Raw genomic sequence first — 23,988 nt, 5'->3', positions numbered from 1 at the left:
TTTTTTGCTATAAAAACACAATAAAACTGCGAAAAAAGCATACATTAAGCATCCTATTATTAGAATGCAATCCGCAACTTTTGCGCACGTTGACTTTTTTTCCGCGGTGGAATCGCATTCCGGAAAAAACGCAGCATGTTCATTTCCTTGTGCGGAATTGCGGGGATTCCGCACACATAGAAATACATTGATCTGCTTAGTTTCCGCATGGGGCTATGCCCACCATTAAGGAAGTAAGTGGATCATGTGCGGTTGGTACCCAGGGTGGAGGAGAGGAGACTCTCCTCCAGGCCCTGGGAACTATATAATTGTAAAAAAAAAAAATTAAAATAAAAAAACTTGATATTCTCACCTACCGACCTCCCCGGCTGTCTTCCCGCTCCTCGCGATGCTCCCGTTCACGATTTTTTATTTATTTTTTTTATTTTTACATTATATCTTTTTACTATTGATGCTGCATAGGCAGCATCAATAGTAAAAAGTTGGTTACACTTGTCAAACACTATGTTTGGCAAGTGTGACCAACCTGTCAATCAGTTTTCCAAGCGATGCTACAGATCGCTTGGAAAACGCTAGCATTCTGCAAGCTAATTACGCTTGCAAAGCGCTAGTGTTTAGAGGGAAAACGCATGCCAATTCCGCATACATTTTTCCCGCGGCAAGTAGTTCCGGAATTGCCGCAGAAATTTCAGCGGCAATTCCGGACGTGAGCACATAGCCTTAAAGTGGATTTGAGGACACAAAGACTTTAACTATACGTATGTGTTTATGGACTCTTTACTTGCCCTTCAGCTAAACAACAAATTGTATGTTGGAAAGTAATAAGCTGTATCAAAAGAGCCTTATGGAAAGCAAGAAACATTCTACTGTTTAAACGTGAAACTATTGATGCCACAAACTGGGTAAGGCTATGTGCCCACATTGCGGATTTCAGTGCTGATTTTTCCGCTAAGTTTTTGAAAAATCCTCAGGTAAAACGCAGTGCCATCGGATTTACAGCGGATTTTCAGCGTTTGTTGTGCATTTCCACTCGGTATTTTCCGCAGCATGAGCACAGCGGATTTTGTTTTCCATAAGTTTACATGGTACTGTAAACCGGATGGAAAACTGCTGCGAATCCGCAGCCGATTCGCAGGCAAATCCGCAACATGTGCACATACCCTAAAAGTTGCTTTGTCAGAAATATTTGTTTACTACCTAAAAAATAAAAAAGATTTTGTTCTGAAAGAAGCTAATGCAATGTGGGGTTTTTACTGTACATGTGCAATGTTTTAACCTTCTCACGTGTTTATTAGTAATGTACTGTATATAATGTAATGGTCATTTTTCTGTAGCTATATTGTTATACTTTTCTAAGAAATGTAACGGTTTCCTTGTAAAATGAAAAAAACGTTAATAAAATTTTGTTGTAACAGTATCTGTTCTTATCAGTTTAATATCTGTTACGTCCCCTATCTGGGGACCATATATTAAATGGGAGATGGAAAAAGAGCTTGCTCTGTCCACTCCATGCATTGACTTGGTATTGCAGTACATCCAGAACTGATGCACCCTTTCCCTAAGCTGATTTCCAAAAACAGATTGACTTGAAATGAAAAGAAATCGTATTTTCAGACTGATATTTGAGTTCTTTCTTTGCTCTCTTCTTCCCTTCATTTGCTTTTTTAGGTTCAAAGTTGCATGTTTCAGATGCCAAACGCATTTTGCTTGAACTTGACCAACTTTTCTATATCTTGTGTGTGCATTGTGTTACCTATGTAAAGCATTGTATTGTATTTAATTTGTAATGTCATTAATGTAATCTAAGGACGGAGTCACACTACCGTATAATACGGACGAGTGCTCTGCTGTAAAAAAATCGCATAGCACTTGGACCACTGTTAATCTATGGGGAAACTCAGATCACCGTTTTTTTCTCGGGCGTATTCAGCATGCGAGTGAAATCGCAGCATACTGCGATTGTACGCGTATATCGCCCAAGTCTCGCCAATGCAAGTTTATGTGTGCAAGAAAAAAATCCCACACCATACGGACCATCAGTGTGACTTGCGAGAAATACGCACACATTTTACTCATTTCAGCCCATTGGGCCATTACATTCAATGAGGAAAAGTAGTGAGAAATGTAAAGCCATACGCATGTGGAGCACCCCCAGACACAGGGCCACGCGTTTCGGTACCGGGCCTCTCTGGTTCGGTTCTGAGGCTGTCATGGTGGCTAGACCCAGTCCGCGACCCTGCTAAGGGGCGTCCAATGAAAGTAGTATTGCAGTCTGTCAGGGGTTCGTGACGCCACCTATGGTGTTCGGTCAGGGTGACCGACGCTGCTATGGGGTCCACTGGGGTGATGGAATGGCAGCTGGATGGATACCTTCCCACAGGTGAAGTATGTCCCCAGGGCTTCCCAGTAAGGTGGATAGTGATGGTGTGAGGTACAGTCAATAATGAGGACACAAGGTTGCAGTCTCTTTACCTCTTTACTGAAGGCTTCAGGATCCTCTATCCAGAGTACGTTTAACAGGGCTTTCAGAGACCGGCCGGTCCGATGGGCACATCCAGAGTTTCCTTCGCAGATGGAAATCGTTGCCCACCACTAGCGCCTGTGTGTTGTAGTCCTATCCTGCTGAGCATTCGGAATAGTCCTCACAACTGCTGTTCTCGTTCGTTCGTTCTCTACAGCTCTCTCGTTCTTTGGTTCCAGATGTTACTAGTTTCTAACGTCCCCCAGGTATGTTATGGCTAGGATGCCACCCGTATGGCGGGAAGGTTTGGAGGTCTTCCGGGACCCTAGAGACGCCCCTCTCCCAATGTTGCCCCCTATGTCTTCGTAGGTGTAGAAAGTAGACAGCCAACCTATGACTGACTGTCCAGCGGAGTTTGAAGTAAGGTCTGAAGTCAGTTACTCCTACGGTGTACCGGCCACCGACTACGCGCCTCAGTAAGATGTTGCCTTTCTCTCTCTCGGCACGACTCTTACTGGCTCTCCTGTTATGATCTGGTGGCCTAAGAGCAGCATGAGACAGACTCTGGAGAAGGTGGTCCCTGTACAGACCGCAAACCCTGAACCTAGCAGCGCAACTAGAAGTAGCCGTGGGGGGTACCTAACACTCCCTAGACCCCTCGGCACAGCCTAAGATCTAACTTCCCCTAAAGACAGAAACATGAAACCTATCTTGCCTCAGAGAAAATCCCCAAAGGATAGATAGCCCCCCACAAATATTGACTTTGAGAGGAGAGGGAAATAACAAACGCAGAAATGAAATCAGATTTTAGCATAGGAGGCCATACTAGCTAAAAAGAAAGGATAGAACAGAGTACTATGCGGTCAGTACAAAAACACTAGAAAATATCCACCACAGGAAATACGAATCACCACATCTGACTAAAGACATGGGGGGTATATCTACATCTCTAGAGACACAGCTTAGCTGCAAAAAATCCTTCACAGACAAAGCTGGACAAGACAAAAACATGAATATGCACAGAACTATTAGGTCCACAGCAGGTGGACAGCAGAAACAAAGCCAGGACTTATCTTTGAAGAAAAGCACAGCGAACAGGAGAGACCAGAAGGGATGTGAATCCTCTATAAACAATGGACAACTGGCAGGGACTAAAGAGTCCTGCAAGGCTATATACCCCAGTCAGTTTTGCAATTAGTAGATACACCTGTCCAATCCTGCAGTCCAGACACAACTGCATTACCCTCTACAACCACCGGAGGGAGCCCAAAAGCTGAATTCAACATTCTCCTTTGTGCTTGATCTCGTTTACACGGTTCCACAATATCCTTCCCTTCGTGTCTCTTTCTTAGGATACCGCCGCAGGGTGTGCAGGCGCGGTTCCGTCACGTTCTGTTCTGTTCGCTAGGCACCTGCCAGGTTCCCACGCCTGACAGGGGCCCCCCTGTGCCTTCTCCCTGCAACACCCCCTGCCACGGGATGTTGCCTGGTTCCAACCCAGTCAGCTTCTGACTAACTTCCTCCCCAGCCCCTAGTTTTACCAGTGTGAGGAGTGGCCCAATAAATAAAGCCTTTTTCTCCCCCTAGTGGCCGGAGTGTGAAATGTAATGTGTTCTGGTGATACCTGGTCAGGAGAACTCCTTAGTGCCATCAGACGTACCGCTGCTCCCCTTAGCGGCAGAGCGCCATACTGCAACGACCAGGTCTCTGGGGCGCTGCACATGTCATACGGATGTCACACGGATACTTAGATGCGAGGAAATCGCATCATTGCTTTGCAAACAAATTACATACGGATGACCATACGGAGAACATTTGGGCCATTTTCGGCTGAGAGAATCGGACCGATTTTTCATACGTTGAGTGTGACGTCGGCCTAACAAGGATTTTTCTGGTTGCTACAGGTGTGATAAGCTGCAATAATGTATTTGGCCTTTTGTACATTGTTGCACACACACCACCTACCTAGTCAGCGCACTTGGCCTAGTACTTACTGTTTTAATTCAAGTTTCCCATGTGGTAGGTATTGCATTTTTATTCATTTTTTTTACGCTATGATTTATTTTGTGAAACAATGACTCCCTCTTGTGGAGCATTCACTTCTAAATTTTGTGTATGTGTATTAAATAAAAAAAAGTTTGTTTCTGTGGTGCTGTTTGAATGTGCTGCCTATGTTTGTCTGAGTGTCCTAATGGTTTGTAGCCAGCCTTGTGCACTGCGTGTTTCACAATGGGCCCCTGGCCATTATCTGGCTGTGCAGCAGCAGCCATCTTTAGTCTGCTGAAGAAGTGACAGCAGGTAGGTAGATGCAGGGCCGTATTTGCCACTAGGCAATGGGGGGCACGTGCCTAGGGCTGCAGGGGGTGGCACCAAGACGAGGAAGAACATTTTTTTATTTTTTTCAACCTCCTCTTCCCTCCATTAGACAATCCAGGAAATCTGTTGTCTTTTTGGAGGGGGGACGGGGAGGGGGCGCTCCTCCATATTCACTTCCATGCAGGCACCTGACCCAGGAAGTAGTGGCGCTGCAACTTCTGGGGTCAGAGAGGTCCCTGCAACCAAGGTGCTGAAGCGTCTGCAAGTGAGGAGGATGAGATCATCTCTCACTGCAGACATCACAGCAGAGGAGGAAGACGACATGAGAAGGCACAGGAGCAGGTGAGCGCTCATAGAGCTGAAGATGGGGGGGGAGGCTGTGCTGTATACTGGTGAGAGGAGGCTGGTGATGGGAGGCTGCTGCTGTATACTGGTGAGAGGAGGCTGGTGATCGGAGACTGTTCTGTATACTGGTGAGAGGAGGCTGGTGGCGGGAGGCTACTGCAGTATACTGGTGAGAGGAGGCTGGTGAAGGGAGGCTGCTGCTGTTTACTGGTGAGAGGAGGCTGGTGACGGGAGGCTGTACTGTATACTGGTGAGAGGAGGCTTGTGATGGGAGGCTGCTGCTTTATACTGGTGAACAGGGGAGGCTGGTGCTGCTATATACTGGTGATGGGAGGCTGGTGCTGCTATACACTGGTGAGCATGGGAGACTGTTGTATACTGGTATACAGGGGAGTCTGGTGCTATGCAGGCTGGGGATTTGTGGGAGGATGACGCTTTAGAATGGGAATTAGTGGGCATATTCCTATAGAATAGTTTTTATTGGTGCTATAAAGTTAAATCTACTTTATTTAATATGCAAATGAGGGTGTTTCGCAGCAGTCTCGTATTTGTATACTAAAGCTTGTCTTTATTGTCAGCGCTCTGTTAGTAAAAGTGAGTGCTGTCTAAATTCAGCTTTCAAGTCTGCGCTTACTCACAGAGGCTGGTTTCTCACTTGTGTTTTTTTTTTCAAGTCAGGCGAAATCAGGTTTTTCAGCCAATTCCAGATCCTTTCAGGATCCAGTTTTTTGTCCATTCACTTTAATGGTGTCAGTAACTAATGGTGTCAGGAAGCAACTGGAAGCATTAAAGTGAATGGGCAAAAACTGGATCAGGATTTGGCTGAAAAAAAGAGATTCTGCCCGATTTGAAAAAAAAAAAACGCAAGTGTGAAACCAGCGAAACTGGATGAGTGCAGCAGTGCGCCCCAAGTGTGTGTGGGTGCACACAATGTGGCTGCAGGCTCACTCTGACGCCTGCTTCCTGTCTGTGCAGCGCCCCAGAGATCTGGTCGTTGCAGTATGACACTCTGCCGCTAAGGGGAGTGATGGTACGTCTGATGTCACTGAAGGAATTCCACTGACCAGGTATCACCAGCACACATTACACTTCACACTCCGGCCAGTAGGGGGAGAAAAAGGCTTTATTTATTGGGCCACTCCTCACACTGGTAAAACTAGGGGTTGGATAGGAAGTTAGTCAGAAGCTGACTGGGTTGGATTCAGGCAAATCCCGTGGCAGGGGGTGTTGCAGGGAGAAGACACAGGGGGGTCCCTGTCAGGTGTGGGAATCTGGCAGGTGCCTAGCGAACAGAGCAGAACGTTACAGAACCACGCCTGCACACCCCGCGGCGGTATCCTAAGAGAGAGACATGAAGGGAAGGATATTGTGGAACAGTGAGAAATGAGATCAAGCACAAAGGAGAGCCAGTAGGAGTCATGCCGTGAGACCGAGGCAACATCCTACTGAGGCGCGTAGCCGGTGGCCGGAACACCATGGGAGTAACTGACTCTAGGCCTTACTTCGAACTCTGCAGGACAGTTAATTATAGGTTGGCTGTCTACCTTAAATTTCCTACAAAGACATAGGGGGCAACGCATGGAGAGGGGCGTCTCTAGGGTCCCGGAAGAGCTCCGAGCCTTCCCGTCATACCGGTGCGACCTAGCCGTAACATACCTGGGGACGAGAAACTAGTAACATCTGGAACAAGAGAGAGATAATTAGAAAGAACGAATGAACGAGAACAGAAGTTGTGAGGATTATTCCGAATGCTCAGCAGGGTAGCACTACAACACACAGGCGCTAGTGGTAGGCACTGATTTCCACCTGCAAAGGGAACTCTGGATGTGCCCATCGGACTGGCCGGTCTCAGAAAGCCCTGTTAATCGTGCTTTGGATTGAGGATCCTGAAGTCTTCAGTAAAGAGGTAAAGCGACTGCAACCTTGTGTCCTCGTCATTGCCTTCACCTCACATCATTACCATCCACCTTACTGGGAAGCCCTGGGGACACACTTCACCTGTGGGAAGGTATACCATCTAGCTGCCATTCCATCACCCCAGCGGACCCCACAGCAGCGTCGGTCACCCTGACCGAGTACCATAGGTGGCGTCACGAAACCTTGACAGACTCCTATCCCCTTTTATTGGACGCCCCTTAGCAGGGTCACGGACCGGGGCTAGCCAACGTGACAGCCTCAGAACCGAAGCAGGGAGGCCCGGTACCGAGAACTCGTGGCCCTGTGTCTGGGGGCGATCCATCTGCTCTTGGCTTCCCTTTGAACACTTTCAGTAAAGAGGAGGGGTGACGAGCAGACAGCATGTCTCTATATCACTAGGCCTCTCCTCACTGAAGCAATGGTTAGGTCACCTATTTTAATGTCTTGATGACTTTGAAAAGCTGAGGGTGTTAAAAAAAATGCTCAAAAGACTGAACCTGTGCACAGCAAGTGCAGACATTCAATCTTTTGGTGTTTAATTAGCGCTTTTTAAAACTTTTTACATAGTAGTTCTGCCTTAGGGCAGAGACACACTGCCGTATTTCTCATGTGAAAATCGCATCGTAAAACTCGTATTGGCTGTCTGCTCTCCTGACCTGAGCTTGACAGCTGCATAGTAATCCATCATGCTGTCATGCTCATGTAGGAGGGTGGTGCTGTTATGGACAGTAAGGAACATGCTGCCTCTTTAAGAGACAGCACCCCTTGTTTGCTGTGATGGAATGTTCTGCTCCCCCCAGCAATAGACTGTGTAAATGAACTGCACCTCCAGGACCCAGAAGGAAGAAGACGTTTCACGGAGCTGGCAGAGAGCCATGTGCACCACCGTACTAGACTGTTGGGGGCCCCCCGGGACTGGATCTGAGTCCTCAACATCACTGTGAGTTTGTTCCTATTATGTGCAAATGTCAGGGTCTAGTGTAGGCTTCAATAGACAGAACACGGCAGCGGTGTGGCCAACTTAGTAGAGGCCAGAGAGGCTATATGTAGAGTAGCATCATTCTTTGTTTATTGTTTGCATTTGCTTGTGTGACATATGTTGAGACTGTAATAGTTGGAGCACCGTGCTATTTGACGGCCCAGGAAAAGAATACCTCTGTTTGCACCTTCCTCATCCACTTCATTCCTTGCCTTCCCATAAATTTACCTTTTGTTGTTTGCACCTCATCTTGTGTACGGTAGTCTCCCTGCACCGTGGTGGTCCCTGGGCCATCGCTTCAAGTGGCGCTGCGAGCAGTGTACTGTCACCAAGATGGAGGCAGCAGACAGCAAGGCGGGAATGCTAATGTTAATGGGGATGCTGTGGGCATTGGTGGAACCCCTGCAAGGACACTCCCTATGGGCACCATATTTAGTGTGCTGTTATGTTTGCTAATGACAGGTGTTATGAAGGCAATCCAGAAACACAGTGTGCTTAGCGATCAGAGCGCACACAGTGATCTGACAAATACCCAAAAATACAAGAACGAGCTCTGAGACGTGGAAACTCTGTAGACTGCACACCTGATCCTATCCTAAACACAACTAAAAGCGGCTGTGGATTGCGCCTAACAACTACCTAGGCAACTCGGCACAGCCTAAGAAACTAGCTAGCCTGAAGATAGAAAAATAGGCCTGACTTGCCCCAGAGAAATTCCCCAAAGGAAAAGGCAGCCCCCCACATATAATGACTGTGAGTAAGATGAAGACAAAACGTAGGGATGAAATAGATTCAGCAAAGTGGGGCCCGATATTCTAGGACAGAGCGAGGACAGTAAAGCGAACTTTGCAGTCTACAAAAAACCCTAAAGCAAAACCACGCAAAGGGGGCAAAAAAAACCCACCGTGCCGAACTAACGGCACGGCGGTACACCCTTTGCGTCTCAGAGCTTCCAGCAAAACAAAAGACAAGCTGGACAGGAAAAAAGCAACAAAAAAGCAAAAGTACTTAGCTATACAGAGCAGCAGGTCACAGGAACAATCAGGAGAAGCTCAGATCCAACACTGAAACATTGACAAGGAGCAAGGATAGCAGCATCAGGCGGAGTTAAGTAATGAACCAGTTAACGAGCTCACCAGAACACCTGAGGGAGGAAGCTCAGAAGCTGCAGTACCACTTGTGACCACAGGAGTGAATTCAGCCACAGAATTCACAACAGTACCCCCCCTTGAGGAGGGGTCACCGAACCCTCACCAGAGCCCCCAGGCCGACCAGGATGAGCCGCATGAAAGGCACGAACAAGATCGGAAGCATGAACATCAGAGGCAAAAACCCAGGAATTATCTTCCTGAGCATAACCCTTCCATTTAACCAGATACTGGAGTTTCCGTCTAGAAACACGAGAATCCAAAATCTTCTCCACAATATACTCCAATTCCCCCTCCACCAAAACCGGGGCAGGAGGCTCAACAGATGGAACCATAGGTGCCACGTATCTCCGCAACAACGACCTATGGAATACATTATGTATGGAAAAGGAGTCTGGGAGGGTCAAACGAAAAGACACAGGATTGAGAACCTCAGAAATCCTATACGGACCAATAAAACGAGGTTTAAATTTAGGAGAGGAAACCTTCATAGGAATATGACGAGAAGATAACCAAACCAGATCCCCAACACGAAGTCGGGGACCCACACGGCGTCTGCGATTAGCGAAAAGTTGAGCTTTCTCCTGGGACAAGATCAAATTGTCCACTACCTGAGTCCAGATCTGCTGCAACCTATCCACCACAGAATCCACACCAGGACAGTCCGAAGACTCAACCTGTCCTGAAGAGAAACGAGGATGGAACCCAGAATTGCAAAAAAATGGAGAAACCAAGGTAGCCGAGCTGGCCCGATTATTAAGGGCGAACTCAGCCAATGGCAAAAAGGACACCCAATCATCCTGGTCTGCAGAAACAAAACATCTCAGATATGTTTCCAAGGTCTGATTGGTTCGTTCGGTCTGGCCATTAGTCTGAGGGTGGAAAGCCGAGGAAAAGGATAGGTCAATGCCCATCCTACCACAAAAGGCTCGCCAGAACCTTGAAACAAACTGGGAACCTCTGTCAGAAACAATATTCTCAGGAATGCCATGCAACCGAACCACATGCTGAAAGAACAAAGGTACCAAATCAGAGGAGGAAGGCAATTTAGCCAAGGGCACCAGATGGACCATTTTAGAAAAGCGATCACAGACCACCCAAATGACTGACATCTTTTGAGAAACGGGAAGGTCAGAAATGAAATCCATCGAAATATGTGTCCAAGGCCTCTTTGGGACCGGCAAGGGCAAAAGCAACCCACTGGCACGAGAACAGCAGGGCTTAGCCCTAGCACAAATCCCACAGGACTGCACAAAAGTACGTACATCCCGTGACAGAGATGGCCACCAGAAGGATCTAGCCACTAACTCTCTGGTACCAAAGATTCCAGGATGACCAGCCAACACCGAACAATGAAGTTCAGAGATAAGTTTATTAGTCCACCTATCAGAGACGAACAGTTTCTCTGCTGGACAACGATCAGGTTTATTCGCCTGAAATTTTTGCAGCACCCGTCGCAAATCAGGGGAGATGGCAGACACAATGACTCCTTCCTTGAGGATACCCGCTGGCTCAGATAAACCCGGAGAGTCGGGCACAAAACTCCTAGACAGAGCATCCGCCTTCACATTTTTAGAGCCCGGAAGGTACGAAATCACAAAGTCTAAGCGGGCAAAAAATAACGACCAACGGGCCTGTCTAGGATTCAAGCGCTTGGCAGACTCGAGATAAGTCAAGTTCTTATGATCAGTCAATACCACCACGCGATGCTTAGCTCCTTCAAGCCAATGACGCCACTCCTCGAATGCCCACTTCATGGCCAGCAACTCTCGATTGCCCACATCATAATTACGCTCAGCGGGCGAAAACTTCCTGGAAAAGAAAGCACATGGTTTCATCACTGAGCAATCAGAACCTCTCTGTGACAAAACCGCCCCTGCTCCAATCTCAGAAGCATCAACCTCGACCTGGAACGGAAGAGAAACATCTGGCTGACACAACACAGGGGCAGAACAAAAACGACGCTTCAACTCCTGAAAAGCTTCCACAGCAGCAGAAGACCAATTAACCAAATCAGCCCCCTTCTTGGTCAAATCGGTCAATGGTTTGGCAATGCTAGAAAAATTACAGATGAAGCGACGATAAAAATTAGCAAAGCCCAGGAACTTTTGCAGACTTTTCAGAGATGTCGGCTGAATCCAATCCTGGATGGCTTGGACCTTAACTGGATCCATCTCGATAGTAGAAGGGGTAAAGATGAACCCCAAAAATGAAACTTTCTGCACACCGAAGAGACACTTTGATCCCTTCACAAACAAAGAGTTAGCACGCAGGACCTGAAAAACCATTCTGACCTGCTTCACATGAGACTCCCAATCATCTGAGAAGATCAAAATGTCATCCAAGTAAACAATCAGGAATTTATCCAGATACTCACGGAAGATGTCATGCATAAAAGACGGAAACACAGATGGAGCATTGGCAAGTCCGAACGGCATCACTAGATACTCAAAATGACCCTCGGGCGTATTGAATGCAGTTTTCCATTCATCTCCTTGCCTGATTCTCACCAGATTATACGCACCACGAAGATCTATCTTAGTGAACCAACTAGCCCCCTTAATCCGAGCAAACAAGTCAGATAACAATGGCAAGGGATACTGAAATTTCACAGTGATCTTATTAAGAAGGCGGTAATCAATACACGGTCTCAGCGAACCATCCTTCTTGGCTACAAAGAAAAACCCTGCTCCCAGTGGTGATGACGATGGGCGAATATGTCCCTTCTCCAGGGATTCCTTCACATAACTGCGCATAGCGGCGTGTTCGGGCACGGATAAATTAAATAATCGACCTTTAGGGAATTTACTACCAGGAATCAAATTGATAGCACAATCACAATCCCTATGCGGAGGTAGAGCATCGGACTTGGGCTCTTCAAATACATCCTGATAATCAGACAAGAACTCTGGGACCTCAGAAGGGGTGGATGACGAAATCGACAAAAATGGAACATCACCATGTACCCCCTGACAACCCCAGCTGGATACCGACATGGAATTCCAATCCAATACTGGATTATGGGTTTGTAGCCATGGCAACCCCAACACGACCACATCATGCAGATTATGCAACACCAGAAAGCGAATAACTTCCTGATGTGCAGGAGCCATGCACATGGTCAGCTGGGCCCAGTATTGAGGTTTATTCTTGGCCAAAGGTGTAGCATCAATTCCTCTCAATGGAATAGGACACCGCAAAGGCTCCAAGAAAAACCCACAACGTTTAGCATAATCCAAATCCATCAGATTCAGGGCAGCGCCCGAATCCACAAACGCCATGACAGAAAACGACGACAAAGAGCATATCAAGGTAATGGACAGAAGGAATTTGGACTGTACAGTACCAATGACGGCAGACCTAGCGGACCGCTTAGTGCGCTTAGGACAATCAGAAATAGCATGAGTGGAATCACCACAGTAGAAACACAGACCATTCAGACGTCTGTATTCCTGCCGTTCAACTCTAGTCATAGTCCTATCGCACTGCATAGGCTCAGGTTTAACCTCAGGCAGTACCGCCAAATGGTGCACAGATTTACGCTCGCGCAAGCGTCGACCGATCTGAATGGCCAAAGACAAAGACTCATTCAAACCAGCAGGCATAGGAAATCCCAACATGACATCCTTAAGAGCCTCAGAGAGACCCTTTCTGAACAAAGCTGCCAGCGCAGATTCATTCCACACAGTGTGTACTGACCACTTCCTAAATTTCTGACAATATACTTCTATATCATCCTGACCCTGGCACAAAGCCAGCAAATTTTTCTCAGCCTGATCCACTGAATCAGGCTCATCGTAAAGTAATCCGAGCGCCAGGAAAAACGCATCGACACTACTCAATGCAGGGTCTCCTGGCGCAAGAGAAAATGCCCAGTCTTGAGGGTCGCCGCGCAAAAAAGAAATAATAATCAAAACCTGTTGAATAGGATTACCAGAAGAATGAGGTTTCAAGGCCAGAAATAGCTTACAATTATTTTTGAAACTTAGAAACTTAGTTCTATCTCCAAAAAACAAATCAGGAATAGGAATTCTTGGTTCTAACATAGATTTCTGATCAATAGTATCTTGAATTTTTTGTACATTTATAACGAGATTATCCATTGAAGAGCACAGACCCTGAATATCCATGTCCACACCTGTGTCCAGAATCACCCAAATGTCTAGGGGAAAAAAAAAAGTGAACACAGAGCAGGAAAAAAAAAAAAAAAAAAAAAAAAAATGATGTCAGAACTTTTTCTTTCCCTCTATTGAGAATCATTAGTTTGGCTCCTTGTACTGTTATGTTTGCTAATGACAGGTGTTATGAAGGCAATCCAGAAACACAGTGTGCTTAGCGATCAGAGCGCACACAGTGATCTGACAAATACCCAAAAATACAAGAACGAGCTCTGAGACGTGGAAACTCTGTAGACTGCACACCTGATCCTATCCTAAACACAACTAAAAGCGGCTGTGGATTGCGCCTAACAACTACCTAGGCAACTCGGCACAGCCTAAGAAACTAGCTAGCCTGAAGATAGAAAAATAGGCCTGACTTGCCCCAGAGAAATTCCCCAAAGGAAAAGGCAGCCCCCCACATATAATGACTGTGAGTAAGATGAAAAGACAAAACGTAGGGATGAAATAGATTCAGCAAAGTGGGGCCCGATATTCTAGGACAGAGCGAGGACAGTAAAGCGAACTTTGCAGTCTACAAAAAACCCTAAAGCAAAACCACGCAAAGGGGGCAAAAAAAACCCACCGTGCCGAACTAACGGCACGGCGGTACACCCTTTGCGTCTCAGAGCTTCCAGCAAAACAAAAGACAAGCTGGACAGGAAAAAAGCAACAAAAAAGCAAAAGTACTTAGCTATACAGAGCAGCAGGTCACAGGAACAATCAGGAGAAGCTCAGATCCAACACTGAAACATTGACAAGGAGCAAGGATAGCAGCATCAGGCGGAGTTAAGTAATGAAGCAGTTAACGAGCTCACCAGAACACCTGAGGGAGGAAGCTCAGAAGCTGCAGTACCACTTGTGACCACAGGAGTGAATTCAGCCACAGAATTCACAACAGTGTGCTACTAAAGTTTGACGACAATAATATGACACTGTCCGACTGGGTGTCCCAGCTGCAAAGCACCCTGAAAATTTATAACAGCAGCCCGGACCTTGAAGCGGACATCGCTTTAACCGCCTAGAGGGAGAAGCCCGTAGAAACATCTGCCTACAACCAGAACTCATCCATAGTACCCTGAAGGAGCTAGTGAAGTTCCTGGAAGAGATCTACGGTGAGACTGCTAGCACCGGACACCTTTGCGCCAAATTTTTCTCTAGGCTGCAGCGGGAAGAAGGAGTTTCTCAGTATGCAACAGCACTGCAAGAAGTGTTAGCAGAGGTGCAGAGAAAGGAGTCCAATGGACTTGGGCGGCATGGGCTCTAAAGACTGGATACTCCAGGAGCAGTTCATTCAGGGACAGCACAGCACATCCTTGAGGCGAGCACTGTCAGAACGGGTCAGGGCAGATCCGGCTCTTACGTTTCATCAATCCTGACAGAAACAGTGGTCCAAAGTAAAGAAGAAAGCTACGCGTCTGGGGTGATGCGTGTCCAGGGCGTCAATACCAGGGGGGACCCAAACCATCAGGAGGTGCTGGTCCAGGTGGTGCAAGACTTGCAGCAGTCCCTTGTCAACGTGCAAGAGAAACTGACCCAGATGCAGAGAAGAGTGGGGGAACTACAACAATCTGACCCATCGTACTCATTAAACCATTCTTCGGCCCGACCGATAAGGGATCAGTGGGAGCAAGCCCCCTCCCGTCAAGAATCGGAGGCACGAGGAAAGGCTCGAGGTGCCCCCTGATGAGGAGGAGGCATCCAATGCTGGGAATGTGGAGAACGGGGGCACCTTGCCAGAGACTGTCCGAACTATGCTCAAGGCCAGTGGAAGCCGCCGTTAAACTACCAACCCCGCGCAGTAGTGTGGCACTCTGCGGGGGAGCTGAGGAGAGAGGCCACTCTGTATCATAACGAACACTTGATTGCTGGGTGTCCCATCCTACATGCTGCATTCTAGTGCACTGCTTCATAGATACCGGGTCACAAGTGACGACGATGCCAGAAACTTATTTCAAGCAGCATTTCCAGGCCCTGGCCAAGCTAGAAAAAGAGGCATTGATCCAGTTGTATGCTGCCCACCAGCAACCAATCCCGGTCACAGAGATCGTGTGGATGAATATTCGAATCTCTGGGCAAGAAGTGGGGAGAAAAGGGATCCTGCTAGTTCCTGAGCCTATCAAAGAAGATATGCCTGTAGTACTGGGAATGAATATCCTACGTGAACTTGATCAGATTATGTTTACCAAAACAGGGACCCGGATATTGGAAGAAGGCTACTACACATAAGCCTACTCAAGAGGCCCTTCAACTGATCCGCATCTGTGGGATGCAGAAGAGTGTGCCATCTTATCAGGGTAGGGTAGGGGTCATCAGGGCCTCTGGTAAAGAGCCTGTAATCCTGCCTCCTGAGTGAGAAACTATATTATACCTTCCAGTGGGGACTCATCGCAACTTTGACGGGTTGGAAGTGATTGTTCAGCCTGTGGTAGGTGGAGGAGTTGACCAAGAAGTCATGACAGCTCGTACGATAGCTGTGGTCCAGCGAGGACTCGTTCCATAAGAGCTTTGAATGTGGACCACAGGGAGGTCACCTTGCCACGAGGGACAGATCTGGCCCTGTGTAACTACATAAGGGTGAAGTGGTGAGTCAGAAGGAGATATCTTTATTGCCGAAAGAAGGTGTGGGGTGGACCCTAGCAGTTGCTGCATGGGCCGAAGAGACGCCATCCCCAGAGTGGAGTGGACGGGTCATCCTTGATCAAAAGGAAGTGGATGTGAAGGGTCTGGGCCCTGAGCGTGTGCAAGTGATAGAAGATATGCTGTGGGAAAATCAGGCCGCATTCGCCGGTCACGCCGAGGATTTCGGCTGTACTGAAGCCGTCACACATGAGATACTGACCGGGGAAGCTCGTCCAATTCAAGACCGATACCAGCAGATCCTGCCCAAGATGTACCAAGAGGTGAAGACATTACTGAGGTAGATGCTGGATTCAGGAGTAGTGCAGAGTAGTCAGAGCCCTTGGGCAGCTCCATTGGTGCTCGTCAAGAAAAAGGATGGGGCCATCCGGTTCTGTGTACATTACAGGAAACTCAATGCCTGCACTGTTCGAGACTCGTATCCATTACCCTGCATTGAGGAATCCTTGACAGCATTGGGGAAAGTAAAGTACTTCTGCACTTTGGACCTAGCAAGCGGATACTGGCAAGTAGCTGTGGCAGAGAAAGACAAAAAAAAAACCACCTTCATCCTCCCTATGGGGCTTTTTGAGTTTAACCAGATGCCCTTCGGGCTCTCCGATAGTCCAGGCACGTTTCAACGGCTGATGAAAAAATGTTTGGGAGACTTAAATTTTGAGGCTACCCTGATCTATCTGGATGACATCATTGTGTTTTTGACCTCATTCGAAACAACACCTTGCCCGGCTTGGACAGGTACTCGGAAGACTGCGGGCTCATAACCTGAAGGTGAAGCCAAAGAAGTGCCACCTCTTCAAGAGAGAGATCGAGTACCTGGGCCACATAGTGTCACAAGATGGAGTTCTACCCTCACCAGAAAAAATGGCTGCTATCCAGAAGTGGCCACTTCCTCGAACAGTGAGAGAACTCCAGGCCTTTCTGGGGCTCACCGGGTAATACCGCCGGTTTGTCAAAGACTTTGCGAAGGTGGCGGGTCCTCTGAATGAGCTGCTGAGGGGGACCGCCGTAGTGCCGAAGACCCAGTACATCCCTTGGGCCCAGGGACAAGGCGAGGCCTTCCAGGTATAAAGAATGCCCTTACTTCAGCCCCGATTTTGGCCTACACAGAGTTGGATCAACCGTTCCTGTTGTACACAGATGGTAGCCTTCATGGACTCGGTGCAGTACTTTCACAGATACAGGATGGGCATGAGAGAGTCATCGGGTATGCCAACAGGTCCTGGCGAGACAGCGAGAGAAACCCCCACAATTACAGCTCCTTCCAGTTAGTGCTCCTGGCCCTGGTGTGGGCCATGACAGATAAGTTTGTGGGATTCCTGACAGGGACCATGATTCAAGTTAGAACAGACAATTCCCTGGCCCACCTTGAGAATGCTAAATTTGGGGCCTTAGAACGATGGTGGGTGGCTTGCCTAGCCAAGTTTGACTTTACCATCCGTTATCGCTCTGCTACCAGACAAGAGCCCATGATGACTCCTTCAGCAAGTGTTCCTCTGGAAGATAGTCAAGCTTGCCTGACAGCCAAGAGCTCCGGAGATCCCAGAGGTCTACTGCAGGGGTTCCACCAGTCCGATATATAGAACAGTGTACTGTCTTTTTTTCCAACTTTGTTGCCTCCTCTATAGGTGCTGTTTCCAAATTGCACGTTCCTTCATTACACTGTGACCTTGATGTTGTGATGGCCGATGACGGCCATCATTAAGTAGAGAGGCATGTGGGGGGGTGTTGCTGTTATGGACAGTAAGGAACACGCTGCCACTTTAAGAGACCGCATCCCCTTTTCTGCTGTGATGGAATGGTCTGCACCCCCAGCAATAGACTGTGTAAATGAACTGCCCTGTGAAAGGGGAGGAGTTGAGCCTTGAGAGTGTGTAAGCAGGAACTGCTGCAGAGAACGTCTGTGCTAAGTTTGTACCTGTAAAAGAGGACCCACAGCCTGGGACGGAGTGGACTCGTGAAATTGGACCGACTCTTTGGGTGCAGCAAGGATGGCTGTCCTGTGCTAGCTTGAGAAGCCACGAAGATACCGAGAAAGGGATTTACAGTTTCCAGGAGCACCTCCAGGACCCAGAAGGAAGGAGACCACGTTTCACGGAGCTGGCAGAGAGCCGTGTGCACCACCATACTAGACTGTTGGCGGCCCAAACTGGATCTGAGTCCTCAACATCACTGTGAGTTTGCTCCTGTTATGTGCAAATGTCAGGGCCTAGTGTAGGCTTCAATAGACAGAACACGGCAGCCGTGTGGCCTGCATAGTAACATAGTAAGATAGTTATTAAGGTTGAAGGAAGACTTTAAGTCCATCTAGTTCAACCCATAGCCTAACCTAACATGCCTTAACATGTTGATCCAGAGGAAGGCAAAAAAACCCATGTGGCAAATAGTAAGCTCCACTTTGGGGAAAAAAATTCCTTCCCGACTCCACATACGGCAATCAGACTACTTCTCTGGATCAATGCCATATCAAGGAATCTAGTATATATACCCTGCAACATTATACTTTTCAAGAAAGGTATCCAATCCCCTCTTAAATTTAAGTAATGAATCACTCATCATTACAACATCATACGGCAGAGAGTTCCATAGTCTCACTGCTCTTACAGTAAAGAACCCGCATCTGTTATTATGCCTAAACCTTCTTTCCTCCACACGTAGAGGATGCCCCCTTGTCCCTGTCTCATGTCTATGGTAGACGCCAGGGAGGCTATACGTAGAGTAGCATCATTCTTTGTTTATTGTTTGCATTTGCTTGTGTGAAATATATTGAGTCTGTAATAGTTGGAGCACCGTGCTATTTGACGGCCTAGTTAAAGAATACAACTCTTAAATTATCTTTTGCCATTGCAAACCCCTGTTTGCACCTTCCTCATCCACTTCATTCCTTGCCTTCCAATAAATTTACCCTTTGCTGTTTGCACCTCATCTTGTGTACATTAGTCTCCCTGCACCGTGGTGGTCCCTGGGCCATCGCTTCACTCAGGTCAGGATAGTTGCCAGCCAGTCCATGCAGTGCGATGCGATTATCGCACGAGAAATGCGGCAGTCTGTCTCTGCCCTTATATAGATGTTGTGTGCACAGACTCGGTGTATGACGTCAGTAAGGGGCGCGACCACAAAAAGTGCCTAGGGCAGCATGAAGGCCAAATACGGCTTGGGTAGACGGCAGCAGGAAAAAAAACACCAGTACACAGGCAGAGATGCTTACCTGTCCAAGGCCTCCAACAATTGCACTAGCCAAGGTGCAGCGGACCCAAGTTAAGATGGCAGATACACAGGTGCAATAATACCGATAAGGCAGCCACCCTACAATCAGGAATTGGCCACTTGGTGCACCTGTGCAAACAAATAGTCTGTATGTGGCCACAGTATACAGAGCCATCTAGGGCCCAGCCGCACCCTGGAAAAATATACAGTGCACCAAAAACATAACAATGTATGCAAGGTATTGGTCGATATTATGGCCACAATATTTAAGCTGCCAACCCACGTCAAGGGTCCTTACATATTGGCAGTCCTATTCTAAAAAAACACCATAAGAGGAAAAACCTCCACTATTCTAGACAAAAAAAAACACCAGTACACAAGCAGAGATGCTTACCTGTCCAAGGCCTCCAACAATTGCACTAGCCAAGATGGCTCTGTATACTGTGGCCTCTGTTCACACAGGATGCATTATGGGTAGCCCGCTATATGGCGTCAGTAATAGGCTTTGAGCCATATACTTTGCATTTCTGTGTGAACACGCCACATACAGACTATTTATTTGCACCGGTGCCCCAAGTGGCCAATTCCTGATCGTAGGGTGGCTGCCTTATTGGTATTATTGCACCTGTGTATCTCCCATCTTTACTTGGGTCCGCTGCACCTTGGTTAGGGCAATTGTTGGAGGCCTTGGACAGGTAGGCATCTCTGCCTGTGTACTGGTGTTTTTTTTGTCTAGAATAGTGGAGGTTTTTTTTAGACGGCAGCAGGAGAGGTAAGTGAAGGCAGTTGCTCCTTTGTTCCTCCTCCTGGTGTTGAGGCACATGGGAACAAAGGGGGGAGGGTGTGTTAAAATAGGTGGATTTATGCAGATTAAAAATGGTGGATTGCAGCTAGAACAAGAAGCAGAACTGTTGTTTTTAAGGTGTCCAGTGTAGGAAGCTTGCAGCAAACTCCATTTAGCAGTTTTATATTATTGCCATCCCCATGTACATTTACCCATAATGACTCTACATTGCTGTAACTCCCCCCAATGTCTTCACTGAACACAGGTTTTATTTAGACATGAGCGAATGTTGTACCCGTCCACCTTTTTTATATCTTTCCGGTCCTTTCTAAATGTATTGTGACTCTCAGCGTTTCTTACCCAGTCATGTCTCTCATCATGCCAGGTTTCCGTAATGCCCACCATATTATATTCTGTGACCGTCTTAAGAATCCCCATTTGATTAATTTTGTTTGCTAGACTTCTTGCGTTTTCCAGCAGCCATTTAATATTATTAGCACATTTGTTACTCCTATTCAGCTCCCTGCTTTCCTTGCATATCCCAGCCCCCTATATCCTCATTGACCCCTTCTGTCTCACTTTGTCTACTCTATCCCCTTATTAGCACACCTACCCTCCCTTCCCCCATATCCTAGTTTAAAAGCTCCTCCATCATTCTTGCCATTGTTTCCCCAAGTACAGCTGCACCCTCCCCATTGACGTGCAGCCCGTCTACAGTAGAGATGGAAGCCGACAGATAAGTCGGACCAGTTCTCCATGAACCCAAACCCTTCCTACCTGCACCATTTTTAAGTCACTTACCGTATTTATCTTCCTAAGCTCCCGCTGCCGTTCTAGTAATGCTCATGGCACTGGAAGTATTGCTGAAAACACCATTGTGGAGGTCCTGGCCTTCAGCTTCTCTCCTAGTTCCCTATAATCATTCTTAAGAATCTTCCACCTCCCTCTAACTTTGTCATTGGTACCAATGTGTACCATGATCGCTGGGCTTTCCCCAGCCCCACCCAGCAATCTGTCTATCTGATGCGCAATATGTTGAACCCGAGCACCCAGCAGACAACACACTGTCCCCTACCACTAACAACTGTCTGGCCTTTGCTGCACTCATATTTCCCTCTTTCCTACAGCAGTTGTATTTCTGGTTGCTAGGAGCAACGTACTGCTGCAATGATCCCAGTCCTGGGCTTGCATCCCTAATATCAGCCAAACAGGCGCATTCACTAGTTTGTGCCAGATCAGGGCTGGGCTCCCTGGCACTTCCCCCCTACCCCTTCATGTAACATTTACCCAGCTACGTACTTCTTTGTTCTGATCTTCCCCACCTCCATCCTCCTCCATATCACTGGCCCCAGCCAACGCAAGCTCAGTGAGCTCTAAACTCTTCTTCAGGCTTGCAATGCTGCCAAGTGTTGAAAGTTGCACATTTAGATCCAGTACCTAGGCTTCCAAACATGTAACTCGCTGGCATCAAGTGCAGACATATTCACCCTCAAATAGCTGTTCAAAGCATGCAAACCTCTCATAAGATGCACACCTGGTAGCATTGTACATGGAGCACATATTCGTTGGGGATACAAGATAAAAGCAGAAAAAAACAAAACAATGAAAGCTAGTAAGGAAAACACCAAACTATGCTCTTGTGTTAAACAATGATATTGCGTTTAACCCCTTAGTAACAGAGCCAATTTGACCAAGCCAATTTTTACAATTCTGACCACTGTCACTTTATGAGGTTCAACGGATTCTACGGATTCTGAGTTTTTTCGTGACATATTGTACTTCATGTTAGTGGTAAAATTGCTTTGATATGACTTGCATTTAATTATGTAAAAAATGGAAAATTTGGCAAAACTTTTGAACATTTTGCAATTTTCAAACTTTTAATTTTTGTGCCCTTAAATCAGAGAGTCGTGTCACACAAAATAGTTAATAAATAACATGTCCCACATGTCAACTTTACATCACAATTTTGAAAACAATTTTTTTTGTTAGGATGTTATAAGGGTTAAAAGTTGACCAGCGATTTCTCATTTTTCTAACAATTTACAAAACCATTTTTTTTAGGGACCACATCACATTTGAAGTGAGTTTGGGGGGCCAGTATGACAGAAAATACCCAAAAGTGACACCATTCTAAAAACTGCACCCCTCAAGGTGCTCAAAACAACACAAGAAGTGTATTGATCCTTCCGGTGCTTCACGAGAACTAAAGCAGTGTGGAAGGAAAATATGAACATTTTAAGAAATGTTTTCACAAAAATTTACTTTAGACCCAAACTTTATTTTCACAAGGGTAACAGGAGAAAATGGACCACAAAATTTGTGGTGCAATTTCTCCTGAATACACCATTACCCCGTATGTGGGGGAAAGCCACAGGGTATATCACAGTGATCAAAATGAACCAATAGGAAAAATCACCTATTGCACTGTGCATGTGCTCGCCATTTTCTTCCTGGAAGAAGACGCCGATGGCCGGGGACAGAGCCGGAGGGTCCAAAGACACAGGAGGTACTGGGGGAGAGCTCGGGGGACCCCATTTCTCTCTCGCCTCTGGTATGCTAAATCATATTAGAGAAGAGAGAAATAAATGGGAAATCAGACTTTTTTTTTTGCGGTCGCCGTTCTGTGAATAACGGCGATCACAACACCGGGGATGGTAAAAACCAGCCCCAATCATGTTCTCCAGGATCTCCGCTACCTCCTGTAGCCAAGACCCTGGCCTGGAGATTTGCTGGGAGGCACTATACCCTTATTTCTCAGTGCCATTAAAAAGCTCCACTGAGGAATAAATTGTTGGCCTAATGCATATTGATCTGTATGTATTGCAACAACTATTGTTTGTTTAATATGATGTGATTTATATATCTGCATGCATATTGTTCACATGTCAACAAAGTAAAAAAAAAAAAGAGTCCTCATTTACAGACAGGATGTTCCTCCTCCCCTTCCCTGTGAGCACATTTCTTGTGTGGAGCTGAAACTGAAAGCACAGCAGATCTCTTTCTCTCAGAAACCAGATTGATCCTGTTCTCATGTTTTAGCTGGATATTCTTAATTCTTAATAAATTAACATTCTCTGTTGCTCCTTGTGGACATCACGCTGATTAACCCGCTGCTAACAGGTTATGGGCCCAGGAGTCAAAGCAATCCCAAACCTCCAGAGCACAGAGATAGAAAGACAACAGCAAACTGAGAAGAAGTAAAATGGCTACCAGCAGCAACTCAACAAAGTTTACAGTGCCAAGCCTGAATAACCAGAACTACCAATCCTGGAAATTCAAGTTGAAGATGCTGCTGATAAGAGAAGGTACGTGGAAATACACTCAGGACCCTAAGCCTGACCCAGTACCACAGGAATGGCTAGAAATGGATCAGAAAGCACAGAGCACCATATTACTCAGTATAGAGGATGATCAGATTGTGCATGTGTGTAAGTGTGAATCTGCAAAGGAAATGTGGGAGCAGTTGCAGAAAGTACATGAGAGAATAAATTTAAGTAATAAACTCTATCTAATGAGAAAGCTGTATCAGTCTAAGCTACACAATGACCAGGACATGCAGGACTACATTAGAAATATTCTGGAGACCGTAGAGCGCCTGCGGGGCATTGGGGAAGATATGAAGGACTTCCATGTAGCAGCACTATTACTTTGTGGTCTCCCAGAAAGCTATGACACTCTGGTAACTGCACTAGATGCACGCCCAGATGATGAGCTGACATTGGAGTACGTCAGAGGAAAGCTTGTAGATGAATATACGAGAAAGGCAGAAAATGTGAGCAGCAAGATATGTAACAAGGAAACTGCTTTACAAACACATGATGTGCCCACCAGCAGAAACCACCTTAAAGAGACACGTGAATGTTTTGTATGCAAGAAGCCAGGTCATTTAAAAGCTGAATGCAGAGTCTGGAAAGCTAAAATGAGTCAGTTGAAAAAGCAAAACAGCCAACAGAGAGTTAAGAGTGCTGTATCTGGAAACAATGATTCGGCTAATACTGAAGCTGCATTCACATCAGTCAATGCATTTAAATCAA

The 23,988-nt window shown here is 46.7% G+C and overlaps 1 pseudogene; it reads left to right on the top strand.

Moving 5' to 3' along the window:
- Positions 1–1,386: 1,386 nt before the first annotated feature.
- On the top strand, positions 1,387–1,556 carry LOC138673316 (U2 spliceosomal RNA; annotated as a pseudogene).
- Positions 1,557–23,988: the final 22,432 nt, after the last annotated feature.

Source organism: Ranitomeya imitator, chromosome 3, assembly GCF_032444005.1.
Source record: "Ranitomeya imitator isolate aRanImi1 chromosome 3, aRanImi1.pri, whole genome shotgun sequence".
In the NCBI taxonomy this organism is placed as follows: Eukaryota; Metazoa; Chordata; class Amphibia; order Anura; family Dendrobatidae; genus Ranitomeya; species Ranitomeya imitator.
The sequence above is the reverse complement of the archived record's forward strand: the minus strand, read 5'-3'. Positions and strand labels throughout refer to the sequence as shown.